At 32.3% G+C, this 13,539-nt stretch overlaps 1 protein-coding gene and 1 long non-coding RNA gene across 2 annotated transcripts in view; one reads left to right on the forward strand and one right to left on the reverse strand.

Moving 5' to 3' along the window:
* The window catches only part of LOC119066469, a 226,056-nt gene that overhangs the window by 54,457 nt on the left and 158,060 nt on the right, over positions 1–13,539 (forward strand).
* LOC119066483 overlaps positions 9,164–13,539 on the reverse strand; it is a 274,825-nt gene continuing 270,449 nt past the window's right edge. Inside the window, exon 3 of the long non-coding RNA XR_005085754.1 lies at positions 9,164–9,212. This is a non-coding gene — a long non-coding RNA (uncharacterized LOC119066483). The remainder of the gene's footprint in view (positions 9,213–13,539) is intronic.

A 13,539-nucleotide genomic window follows, 5' to 3' on the forward strand; every position in this document is an offset into this window, starting at 1 on the left:
CATATATACGAAATTACAGTCCAACGAACCGAGATTATACTGTTGGATATTATGTTACCGACAATAATCATATGGTACAGTGATCATACCGTGAAATACTGAAGATAAATAGATAGGACAACCAACAAAAATGACTAAATAATTGCTCGACGCGTATGAACACTTAACAAATTTTTCGTTTTATCTCATCTTCTTCTTCACCTTGTTCGAATTAATATCGTCGACAATTAGTGGCACTTTAAATGAATAAATAAACGTCGCCACAAAGATTATATTGCAAAAATATTGGAAAAATCAAATGAAGAACAGTTAGATTCCATGTCCATAAAATGCGATTATATTCCACAAAAAAAACGAGAAAAAAAAACGATCAAACAACTATATCAACTGGCATCATGTAAATATATATATTCAATATCATCGTCATCATGATCATCGAAACGTCAGGTTAATTTGCATAAGCATAACTATACAATTTGGTTTAGAAAACAAAAATCATAAAGAAAAGATTATTTAACATTACATAACATTGCATGAGCTTGCAAGTATTAGATGCGATAGTTATATGTATACCAACCATCCACCCAGAGAAATTGTCTTCTCACGAGTACTTAAATGAACAGTTATAATGTGTTTTATATTGAACGCCACAAGGAACGTGCATATAATACACTAAATTGAACCTTAGAAAACCAATTTTTTTTTAAACACCGAGAGAGAGACAACAGAGAAAAAGAATCCGTCCGTATTCTAAGTGGAAAAAGTTTTCAATGTTATCCGAGCTCTGAATTTACTATTAGAAAACAATTTAGTGAATATGTCGTGACTTGTCTTGTAGCTATTAAAAATATATATACGAAAAATAAAAGAGGTGCATTAGAGGTGCTTTATCCACAACCATAATAATATATAGAACATGCAAACAAAGAGAGTTATTTTACGTTTCATAGGGTCTCGTTAAAAACTGTGATACGTTTTTTCGTTTCGTTGTTTTATTCGGTTTTTGTTTCTGTTGTTGGGTTTGTTATTCGTCTATTTTGTTTTTAAATGGTTTGTTTGTAAACAAAACGAACAATTTTTACAACATCTTTCAGCACAGTATGAGTTCATTTAAATGAAATCAATTTAATTGCTGACCATGTGGTGTGTGTGGTATGCCAGGCATGATCACGAAAGTTAGGTAACATTAACATGACACATTAATGATTTCAATGTGAATTTAAATGGTTTTATTACCACGTGAACGTTTCTTTTTCTTTCTTAAGGTGAAAGAGAAATAGTGGTGGAAATTTGTAGAATAATTTGCCTGTTCTTTGGGAGTTAAGACTGTCGTACAATGCCCTGACACACAGCCGAACCTTGAGTATTTTATTACAAAATCTACGGATTGAATTGGTTAATAACTCACTACAGTTATTAAATTACTAACTTAACGTTTCAAAGACATTCTGTGCGTGTTTAATGTGGCATTTTAAGAATTATGCGTTCGTTAATTCTCTGTTTTTTATAATATCATCAAAGCCAATTAGATGTCGTTTCAATTTATCTATAATATTCCGCACGCTTAACAGTAAACTTACAGACGAACGTGTTAAAATATAATGAAAATATAAATTTCATTAATGAGACGTACACCATATAACCAGCAACATTGTGCTAAAACGTTTTTTTCTATAAATATATTGACCAATCGGTGTAATACCATCAGCTCTATTGATTTTATACCGAAGTGAAAAATAATCATTTTCTTTTCATCAATTCCGATAAAATTATAGAGAAAATTCCTTTATCAATCATTACATATCGGGTCCTATGCAACACTACTTTTATAGGCTGTTTCAAATTGAAAATTACTAGTTTTATAGCCATATCCACCACAGTCGTACACATTTTTACAAATTTCTTTTTGAATGAATAAAACACAAAAAAAAGAACTGGAATATGAATTCCATATAATTGACTGGTATATAAATGCACTATATACAAACTGGAAATGATTGGTGTGCTGGTGGTGATGATTACCTTTATTAAAAATCGAAACGTGATCAATTGAATCTGTTTCATGGAGGTACTGAACTCTCTGAGTTATATAACATTGTGTACACCAAATGTATAGCCGAACCGTAAATTGATTTATTTTTCTTTATCGGACAAAATGTTTCAATTCGATCCGCGAGTTCTGTGTTTTATTTTTTTAGAGTCATGTCTTGAAACGATCTGTTGACTCTAGATCCAGAATTGAAGATAATGCAACGGTACGGTAATTTTATGACTTTATTACATCGACCTCCAGTTGTCCCTTGTATACAGATTGTAAAATGTTATCTAAAATAAACTTTAGATGCTTGAAAACAGGCTCAATTAATGGCGAAAAGTTCATGACTATTCTTCACTCATTTCATCCGATGCATAGAATAAACACGTTTGGTAACCGAGCCAATTCAGCCAATTTTAGCCGTGGAATTGTTCTTCGCCTAAATTAAACCATTTAACAAATTGAGATCATTATTCAACACTGTACGACCATATCACAACAACAGAATGTTCATCGCCATTTATGGGATGCTTAGCCCATAAAATAACTAGATCAATAAATTATAAACTGTGTGTGTGTGTAGTACCTTGCATGAAAATGCCTGATCGCTTGCAAGCATTTTATAACATAAAATAAAATCGATGGAATATCGATTGTGTCGCTGTACAATATCTTGGATCAAAATGGCATTTTGTGTTGTTTTTGTTTTGAAGCTATGTTAAAATCACCTTAACTAAATAAATAAACAAATCCCGAACGAAATTCTTAACAGTAAATAACCAACAACTTGAAAATAGTCATTATGGAGCACAGCAGAGGTTGCGATCATTTTTTTTTTCGTTGGTTGTGTTTTCCGCACTTGCTGTATTTTAGCGACAATTTACCACTGTGGCTTTTTTGCATGCATACAAGGCATTCTAAAATGTCTGTTAAGGTCGGTTACCATTAAATTTTTTCTTCTTTCTGTGAAGATGAAGGCAGAACCGTTTTTTATTAAAGTGGAATTTAATAAAGGATGAAATTGATCCGAATAAATTGTGTGAAACAATGCTTTAAACGTGCGCGGCATTTATGTGCATCTCTTGTAACGGGTTATGCCGAGTAATAAAGCTATTAGCATTGCGAAACACAAAAACAACGCTGGTAAAGCTAAAAAAGACGTAAAGAAACAAGGACACTGATGATAGGTCAGAACAATTCTTAAGAGTTGTGGCTTTTTTTCAATTAATAAAACATTATTCGACAATCAATCGATGATACATCATTGCAATCCTACAATCGAGATTCACGATATAGTTGTACTGTACACGTATGTTCTCATCAGTCATAAAATTATTCTAGCGTTACTTCATTTCCAATTCCAAGAGTCTCGACTCGACAACAACTCTTCAGCGAGATATAGAGGGAAAAAAGCACACGTCATATTGGGTATATGATCCGTTGAAGACAGAGGTCAATCGTGATGCGATTCTTATGCAACATTCTTCTAATTTCACTATTCAACAAACAACATGAACGAAAAATAACAAAAAAAAAATAATTTTTCGCTTTACTTCAACCGATTTAACAACGTACTTCATCGTAGATTCTGTTGTTCACATAATTAAATAAATCAAAGTCATATACTTGAGCCCCGTATGTATACCATCTACCAGAACAGTGTACTTGAAATATGTTACATTTCATCTTTATTTCTTAAACATTCATCTACTCAATCAATCTTTTATTTTTCGAACGAAAAAAGAAGAATGCTGGTCTTACGGTCTATTACACAATCTTGCGCCTAGATTCTTCTTACATATTCTTTTGCAACATAATTTTCTTCGTTAGATTTCTGTTCGAACAAAAAAAAATGGATATTACACAAGACCGGAGAGAGCCACCGACCGCCACACATACAACAACTATTTTCTATAATTATAATATTATTCTTTGACTCGAGAGGGATTAACTATTTACATGAAACAAGAGATAAAAATAAAGGGAAAAAAAACTTAATTCTTGCATCTCGAACAACACATGTTGGAATGGATAAAATGATGATATCAATGGTCATGTCTTTAGTGTTTCGGTGCCGAGGTATGTGTTATTGATGAGACGGAAGTGTTTCTTCGGAGGAAATTAACAGTTAGAAATGGAATTTTAAAATGGAAATCACAAATTCGTATCAATTTCGTCGGTTCGACTTGAAAACCTATAAGTAAATACGAGACTATTAAAACATGGGATGAATAGATAAATCTATTACTGTGGTTAAGCCACACCGGCTTAATCGTACGTATATAATGTCAATATACACGGAGCGAAGAATACATTTAGTTTAGAAAATTATTTAATATGTGACCGTCCTAATTTATTATGCTGTTGATTTTGATCTACATACAGAAGAAAATGTTTAATGAGCTGATGGTTGGGTACGTTGGGAGTGGAATTTCAGATTGTGTGCAAAATACCGAATAGCCATTCCTGTCGTGCTACCGGTGGCAGTATGGTTGGCGATTGTTATTTGTAGAATATTCTGTTCGAAGTCTTATTTTTAGTCACTAGTTACATACTTTAGGTATTAACGGGTGTTTGTCTGCTGTAGTAGGGGGTCCTTAGTAACCTCAAGCATCCAGTCCAGTTCAAGAAAGAAAGCTCGTGCAGAAACTCTTCGTTAAGTTTCACTGGTGAGGATTTTGACACTTCTTTCATATAAAATTTGTCAAAATCTTCACTTTGGGTAACGAATTTTTTGTTCTTGAACGAGTTCCAGGTATGGTCTAATGTCACCTCGGAGGACATAATGATTTTGAAAGCGGATTCAAACGCACTCATTTTCATATTATTTTGACATAAATGATGAATGCGCTCAAGATAAATCCGAACGATTTCGTAGAATCGGTCATATCTGATTATTTACATTCATTGAAGAAAAGGAGCTTCTAAAGTCTTCTGATGATTATAATAGTAACTTTCTGTCATACTACACTGGCAAGCCGTACAGACTCTCATGAATTCTTTTCATCATCCAAGTATTATGATGATGTCACGTATGAATATTTACTATTCATATGTAGGTAAACCAACTTTTCAATTCAATAATCTCAGCAAAAATCTTATTTTGCCAACGGAACCGATAGCCTTGTCAATTATCGAATACCAACAAAAAATTGTTTTCAGAATCGATTGGGCGGTATACAACTTCCAATCTTACACAAAACCAATTCAATAAAACTGAGTCTGTTGCACAGTTAAACTGCCTCCGATCATAAAACCAACTAAGATAGATGATGAGTGTATCGGACCTTAATCTAATCTGCCTAAAGACGATTTGAGTTTGTATTTTTCTGCTAACAGCAACCGTCCATTGAAAACGTACAGTCTCGTGATCTCTTCGATCATATACAATATTATGCGGTCCCATATGTGGTAATTCGTGTTTTGTTGATTGTTTATCCAGCTTATATCCTCTTTCTAACAAACATTAGACGCAAAACAGTTATGAAATTGATCGGAAATAAACAAGCCAGTTTACAATATATGATGAGATGGTAGCTGTGTGATCACAGTGCGATCATGATTATCGAGAGAGAAAGAAAGAAAAAAAAATTGCGACGACGAAAAGAATCTATCAAATATATATAAATACTTTGCAGATCGTAATATACCTAGCATATGCTCGAAGATGTAAAGATTCTTTTGGAGTTTCATTGATTCGACGATATTGATATGAGATTTATAGCATTTATTGCCCGAAAGGTTACCTGCATATTTTATTGTTAGTTGAACGTTATAACGTTGCTTTATCGCTAACTGGTCACTAGTTTAACTTGTGTTTCGCATAATGTCGATTGGGTGAATGATTGATGATTTTATGGAATAACATTTTATGGCGTGTTCATGGAAATGTATTACTTGCATAATAAGTTAATGGGTAAAAGCATCATTATTCCAGTTATGCATCTATAGGTCGAGTTAGGGAGATGTGATAACAAGCAAAATCCAGATTATTTTACAGTTGATTTGGTGTATCTATTTGATGGTTGTCAGAGAAGATATTCATAGGCATTGCGAAAGCACGTACAAAGAAACAACTTGATCGTGAACACATAACAAACAGAAAATTTTCCAAGGATTTTTTTTTATTAAAAGAATCTCTTGCATCTTACATCCTTAGATCGTGTTCCGAACTTTTCATTACGATTCCCAAGAACATTACAAATAAATGAAACGACAAATGCAATCGAAATTGTTCAGGGTCTGAGGTCGCGCGCACTGAGTAAATATGCAACCATAATCTTGTCAAATGGAATGTGAAATAAAAAGTTTTTTTTTGTAAAAAAGAGGAGCACGTAGAGATGTGAACAATTGAACATAAGCACAATCGATATTATTTTCACGCAAATATCAATATTCTGACGATATTCTTTCTTCTCAGTCTTCTTGGAAGAAGAGAAATAACGAAACGTAAGCAAATCCATGAAAACGTGACGTCATGCAGTTAGAACATAGACTTCGTTTCGACGTCGTCGCTGTAGATCTTTTGTTAATGTTTATCATATTCTCAACATCGACTCTTGTATGCACGTCCCGTCATTCTGCATTAAAATTCTATTGAAATTTGATTTGGTGTAACATGCATGGACGAGTCAATTTTATATTAGAATATGGTTATATGGTGGCCAGCTGAAGCTTTTAAAACAATATTGAAAAGAATGATCTGGCTAATCTATGATCTTAACATGTTCTTGTATGAGTGTCGTAGAATTAATTGAATCACTAGATTCTAAGGAGACTAAATCAATCAATTCGATGAAATTACTTTAAATCACTTTGACTCGAAAATCAATAGCAATTTCTACAGAAAATTATGAAAAGATGTCCGCTCGACTTAAGAGACGGCTTCTCAAAAAGCTGCGGTCTATTTGAATGCCGCTTGTGCATCCGGTATAAAATGTTATCTCTTTCGCTTTGTCGTCATTCTTGCGATAGATATAATTGATTATTTCTTCGGTGAAATAAAACACACATTTAGATGCCTCGGAGACATTTTCATTATTTGTCTACGGTAACACCATATCAACACCGTGCGACCAATAATTCCAATTGCTATTCGCAAACACCGAAGGATCTGCGCAAAGCCATTGATTAATTTATCAATAAAATAAAATAATTCCCCCCGTAATTATTATCTTTTCGTTAGTTGCTCCCTTTGAATGGCGTTTCATTTGTAATTATAAATTGCAGAACGTGTATATTATACAGTGATTGCTAACATTTAAAGTGCATAATCGCCATGACTACCATTTTATGTTGCACTAATAATAAAAAAAAATTGAAAAGAAACGAAAAAACGTTCCATGGAACGATGCCGTTGAAAATTATAAGTCATAGAAATTGAACACATAAAATTGGTGCAGCAATTATTATTATCGATTTGCAAAGCAATTTTCCGTTGTCGAACAGTTTACAACTGTAAATCATAAACATATGTCTATTATATTCATAAAATGGCCCTTAAAGCTATAACCAATTTACTCAAGAAGCAGTTTTCAGATTGTTTGTAAATTACTGTTCGATTGTCTACTCCAGTCTCAAATTCAGAAAAAGGCATGTCTGTGTGAATGCGAACGGGCGTACGGTTCATATTAAATTGTGTTCATATATATACTGTATGCGAAATATTAAATGCATTTTGCAATTCGAATTTTTATTATTCGAATTTAAGTATCTGTACGGAAAATGAGAAATTATTTTTAAAACAAAACTTAACTATCTCTATGCCTTGTGTACAATGTGTACATACAATGAAATCCACATTAGCAATTTTATCGGGCCAAAGAGTGCATGAATCCGTGATACATTTGATTACATTACTGGTAATGCATTTATAGGTGCAATGTCTTATCTCAAAAACGAAAACGAAAATTTAATTTTAAAATTTATAAAAATCTTGAAATTGTTTTCGTTGTGGATGTTGCGTTCTGTGTGTGTCTTCCAAAACTTCCTTCAACAGTGCATAATATACCTGATGATTTTTCAACCATATAAGTAACATGTTAAACAATATAATAATTTCGAAATTTATGTAAACATTTTTGTTTGATTTCTTATTTTTGGTTATCTTTTGTTATTCATTGTTTATTACTAAAATACACAGAGTCCATTCCGAGAGGAGCTGGGCGATACAATGTAATAGAATAGACATAAATTGTTGAGTTCATTCATTTATACGCTTTTGAATTGTGTATTTATTCAATGAGCAATCACTCTGTTCTATATCCACTCACAAATTAAACAATACTTCGTCGGAGTAAGAGGATTGCAGAATAAACAAAATTTACGATAAAAAAAAATCGCTGAAGAACAAGAAGACGAAGAGAGTTTCTCGAAAGACCAAGAAACTTTACTTAAGAAATATATATTCTGAAAAGAGGTGTGTAAATTGACTGCTGATAATAATGGAACGAAATTGAATGATTCGAATAATAAAGCTAAAAAATGAAACTAAATAATAAATCGATGGCACACTCAACATTAATCGCATACAATATTTTCGTTTTGCTATAGTTATATTCGTACCGTTATAAAATGGTATTTAGCTAATGCAACAATTTTCTAAATGATCGATTATGATCGACTTTTAAGCATAAATAATCAATTCATCATCTCGAATTTACCATTCGGTATGTTTCTATACGCACGCACAGAACTTTTTAATTCTATAATGTGTTCGCTTTACAAGAATGATGATTACTCTGAATTGATTAGCACACCCGTGTTTGAGTTTATGTTATCATTATGGCTGGATTGCGGTACATTTTCGTTCATTTTTATCGAATTAGAACTTTTATTCTCACGGATTGTGTGTTTTAATAAAATATTTGAGTTGAGCTGATGCAGATAACAAATTGGCTTTTTGTTGTTGAACCGTTTGATGTTTGTAGTTGTGATTAATCTTTCGTAAATGACGGTTAATAAATCTGCTACTTCCTTTGTTTAATTTATCACACATCTTTTGCATCATTAGTTTTGGTAAACATTTAGCTCATAAGAGAACAATACCTAGAGTACGACACTTATTATTGTCGTCGTTGTTGATAGCAGATGAATATACGTTTCTAAGAGATTGAATTTGGAATGCATATTGATGGCAACATCACTAAAGGGCATACCTCTGATATCTCAGAAACTACTTAGCCGATTTTGATAACCTCTTTTTCCCTGAAAGGTTGCAAAAAGTAATGAATATTGAGGCCGAGATAAAAAAAACTGAACAGCCTCTAGAGAATACGACGAAAAATACTAACTTCACTGAAATTTATGTCGGGCTCAAAGTTCATTACTTTTGACTACCTTTCAGGAAAAAAAAAGTTTATCAAAATCGGATCAGCAATTTTTGAGATATCGGAGATGTGCCCTGTAGTGATGTTTCCCTCGAACAAGAAATACAAAGTATAAATCAAAAAGCACGAAAAGAAATGATCATTTTGTGGTCTGCGTTTTTTTGCAAGCCAACATAAATTCACCAGCCACGAGACGTTATTTTAAACCATACGATCCCTTCGGAAGGTAGAATTTTTAACTCATTGCGAATGATGTTCTCATTCATTGTTAGTTTTTTTTTTCTTCGGTCGAATGCATTCAACAAAAAAAAAAAGTTTAACTTTTGTGCACACATATTTTCGTGTGGTCAAAACTTGTTCGAAAAGAAGGATGAAAACGAATGTTTGAGATAAAAACAAAAGGAAAAAAAAACATTTTTCGGTGGAAAAGAAAAACATCTTCAGAATGATTCAGAATCAGGTTTCTTTGCGTGCTAAAACTTATTGACCTCGATCCGTTCTTGTTCTTGTCCTTGACATGGATTTTGTTATGATTTAGATTAAAATATAGATCTGCAATGCAGAGACTGCGCCACTATAAATCGAAAATCGATCGAATTCAAATGGTCAATTAAAAAATCCATTTGGTTTTGAGCAAAGACAAACAATAACATTACGTCATTCAAATGTAAAGTGAAAGTAATCGCAAGAAGTGTATTGCCTTTTATAACGTGTTTATTAAGCTAATAATCCAATTAGTCAAATTCGACCGAAAAAAGCAATTCTTTTGTGTACTTAATAGAAAGAAAAAAGAAACCGCAAAGACAATAAAAAATTTAGAAAAATAAGAAAACAAAAATTCACGAATCTAATCTCGCGTGAACAAATAGATGTGTATTGTTTGACCGTCCACTCATTTAAAAGTCCACTCACCTCTTCGAAAAAAAATCACAACAAACAAACATCCAAACGCTAAAAAAAATCATTAATTTTGTCAGCAAAAACTTTTAGTTTCACTTGTTCATGTAAAACCAACAATATCCGACACGATTGTGACTCATAATCTCCTTCAAAATCCACCAGTCAATTAAAAAAACGAGAAAAAAAAACTCTTTTTTATGACAATGCATTTGCTGGAACTCATTATCACAGATCTTCGTGCCATAAAGTATACACACGACATCAAATTTTAATAATATGTGGGGACAAAGTGGAGCTATTACCAATGTCTCCATCTCTGTTATAATATGTTAATTCCGTGAATATTTGCAAAAAACCGTAAAAAAAATGAATCTGAATTATAAAACCATCGCCCACTGTACAATCGGTATTTATTAAAAGCAGTACACACGTGAAATACAAAAAACAAAAATTAAAAATGAAAAATGAACGCTATTACAACGCGAAAAGTAAAAGTGAAACGCAAGAGGTTTTTTTTTCGATTTTATTTATTTTTCGTTCATGTAACGATTTATGCATATACGGTCATGATGACTATATTGATTCTGCATTATGTGATACTTGGTGTTGGGTCTTGTTTAATTTTTAAGTGTGATTTCGTCTTTAACAATACAAACAAAATGTAAGTCGACGAGCTGCTGTGGCGTTTCTTTTTTATTTATATTTTAATAAGACGGATTCAGGTTCTACTAGATGTGAGTGCTGGTTTAGCCGCCACCGACGCATTTTATTTATTATTTTAATCATCAGACCAAGCCCGTCAGTAGACAGTTCCGCATAAATCGATCAAGAATCGTCTGGATATTTGGCTGTAGATGTTCCGGTTTTTCATTTAAAATCATTTAAAAGCCGAAATTCTCGTCATTAATAATATAAATTAGACCAGCTGCCGTTAGAGAGCCTATTTTTAGGATTTTTCTCCGAGAATTTCAAATTTTTTGGATTTTCGAAATTTTTAAAAAAATTTGAAAATTTTAAAAAGAATTCAAATTCTTGAAGATTCATGAAATTTTTGAAAATTATTGAAATTCTCGGAATTCTAACATTCAAAAATTTTCGAAAATTTTATAGAATTTATATCTTTGAAATTTTCCTGATATAGGCGCTGCCCCTGCAGCCAGACAAAGAAACATAAAACTTACTAACATTTTTCTGGCCAAGACATTCTTTAAATCGATTTTTCTCCATGAAGCCATGATGGCTCATTTTTGTTCGAATGGAGAAAAATGTAGACCACAACCAGATCTACATTTTCTCCATTTGGCCAAAAATGAGCCATAATGGCTTCATGGTGAAAAATCGATTTAAAGAATGTCTTGGCCAGAAATATGTCAGTAAATTTTATGATTCTTCACATGCTACATGCGTCGAAAACCGTTCTTTTCATGTTTCAAGCTTTCGACGCCCTCAGCATGCAAAATCCATTACATAACTCGGGATAAAAGTTGAAAAGTCTCGTTTTCGTGTGTTTATTGACCTCGGCTACGCCTCGGATCAACAAAATTCACACGAAAACTCTACTTTTCATCTTTTTATCCCTGGTCATGTAAAATACTATTATATTGAATTTTAAAATTTTGAAGATTTTCAAAATTTTTTAAGAATTTCAAGAATTTGAATTCTTGAAAACTCCTGAAAATGAACTTTACGAAAAAATAACCTTTCTCGCAATTTCACAATTTCGTCGTTTATTCCCGTTTAGGATTTTGTCAACTAATTCATCTGAATGATAATAATTTCCTATCTGTACCAATAATCTCAGGTCAAACATTTACTTTGCATTGAGACTCGCTAAGGTAAATATTATACTGGGAGTGCCGTTCTCTTAATCCCATGTAAAATATTCATTTTTTTTTTTTCGTACAATGACCATAACGAAATGGATTTCAATAAACTTAACCGTGCACTCGTTGACTGTATTTTCTTTTAACGAATAATATGCAGTAAAAATTTAACATGAAATAAATTTCATCGTCATATTCTTCCACTGTTAACCGATTTATCTGTTTACATCTGGAAGGCGAACGAAATTGGATAGAACATGAAAAATAGGCGATTTATATTCTGAATAATTCGTAAATATTGAAACAAATAATTATTTATTTATGTGTATGGATGGTATGGGTGCACTTGATTCCAATTGACTTCATGTTATGCATCGGTTTTATCGGTTTTTATTGATAATTCGATGTTTATGCAAATGATCCATTTTTACTAAAAACAACAAAATGGATCAAAAATGTATTGGCTAGGGAGACCCTAAGTATACATCTCTTAATACACTTGACTAAATTCTTGTTTCGTTTACAACTGAAGTAAACAAAAATGACAATAGATGCAAATGTACACGGCATAAATGTTCGATAAAATATTCGTAAACATTTTTTACATTACAAATTTACATACAAAAAATGCCATAAATTTGCCGGAAGGGGTTTTGCGTACGTTGAAAATAAAAGCAACAGGTTCGATTTGCGGATGGATAATATTTGCATTGGCTTTTAACTCGTAACTCTTAACAAATATTTTAACGTTATTTTTTCTGCATATCTTAGATTGTTGGGAATATGTTTATGTGATGGAGTGGAGATGAATGACACTTTGAAAAATTGATTTTCTGCAGCCAAGTTAAATGTTTTGAAAATAAAATTTCTCTCAAGAACTTATTTTCCATCTGGGCGGCGATTCTATGCAACTTCTATTGCATAGCAACTATGTTTTCTCTACCTACCGAGCTAGGCTGTTTTTAAAGTGAATCTCGTTAATAAAATGTAATAAAAAAAAAATTAAATTGAAAAACAAAAACCATGAAAATAATACAAACAATTATTGGACCGCTTTTTACTCCAAACAATCGACGATAATATTTATAATGAAAACCGCTTTGAAACCAGCATTACATCAGAGCAGAGCTACTGATTGATGATCTAACAAGAAAGTCCTATAAACACGCGTACATAGTTAAACAAAATCTTAACTGTTCATCAAACAATTCAATTTTCTATTAGAAAAGCGATAAAGCCATTGAAAACTCTGAATCCGCTGAGTTCATCCAATAAATTCTAATCAATACAAAGAATACTCAACGGTCTCATAAAATCTTATGTTCTTCTTATGTAAGCAAACAAGTTGTGAACTGAACTGTCGTTATATTGTATAAACAATAAGAAGAAGCAGCAAACAAACAAAAAAAAAACTATCGAAAGAAAAGTAGTGTAGAACCGACGATGAGAATCT

The sequence above is a fragment of the Bradysia coprophila genome, chromosome IV, assembly GCF_014529535.1.
Source record: "Bradysia coprophila strain Holo2 chromosome IV, BU_Bcop_v1, whole genome shotgun sequence".
Lineage (NCBI taxonomy): Eukaryota > Metazoa > Arthropoda > Insecta > Diptera > Sciaridae > Bradysia > Bradysia coprophila.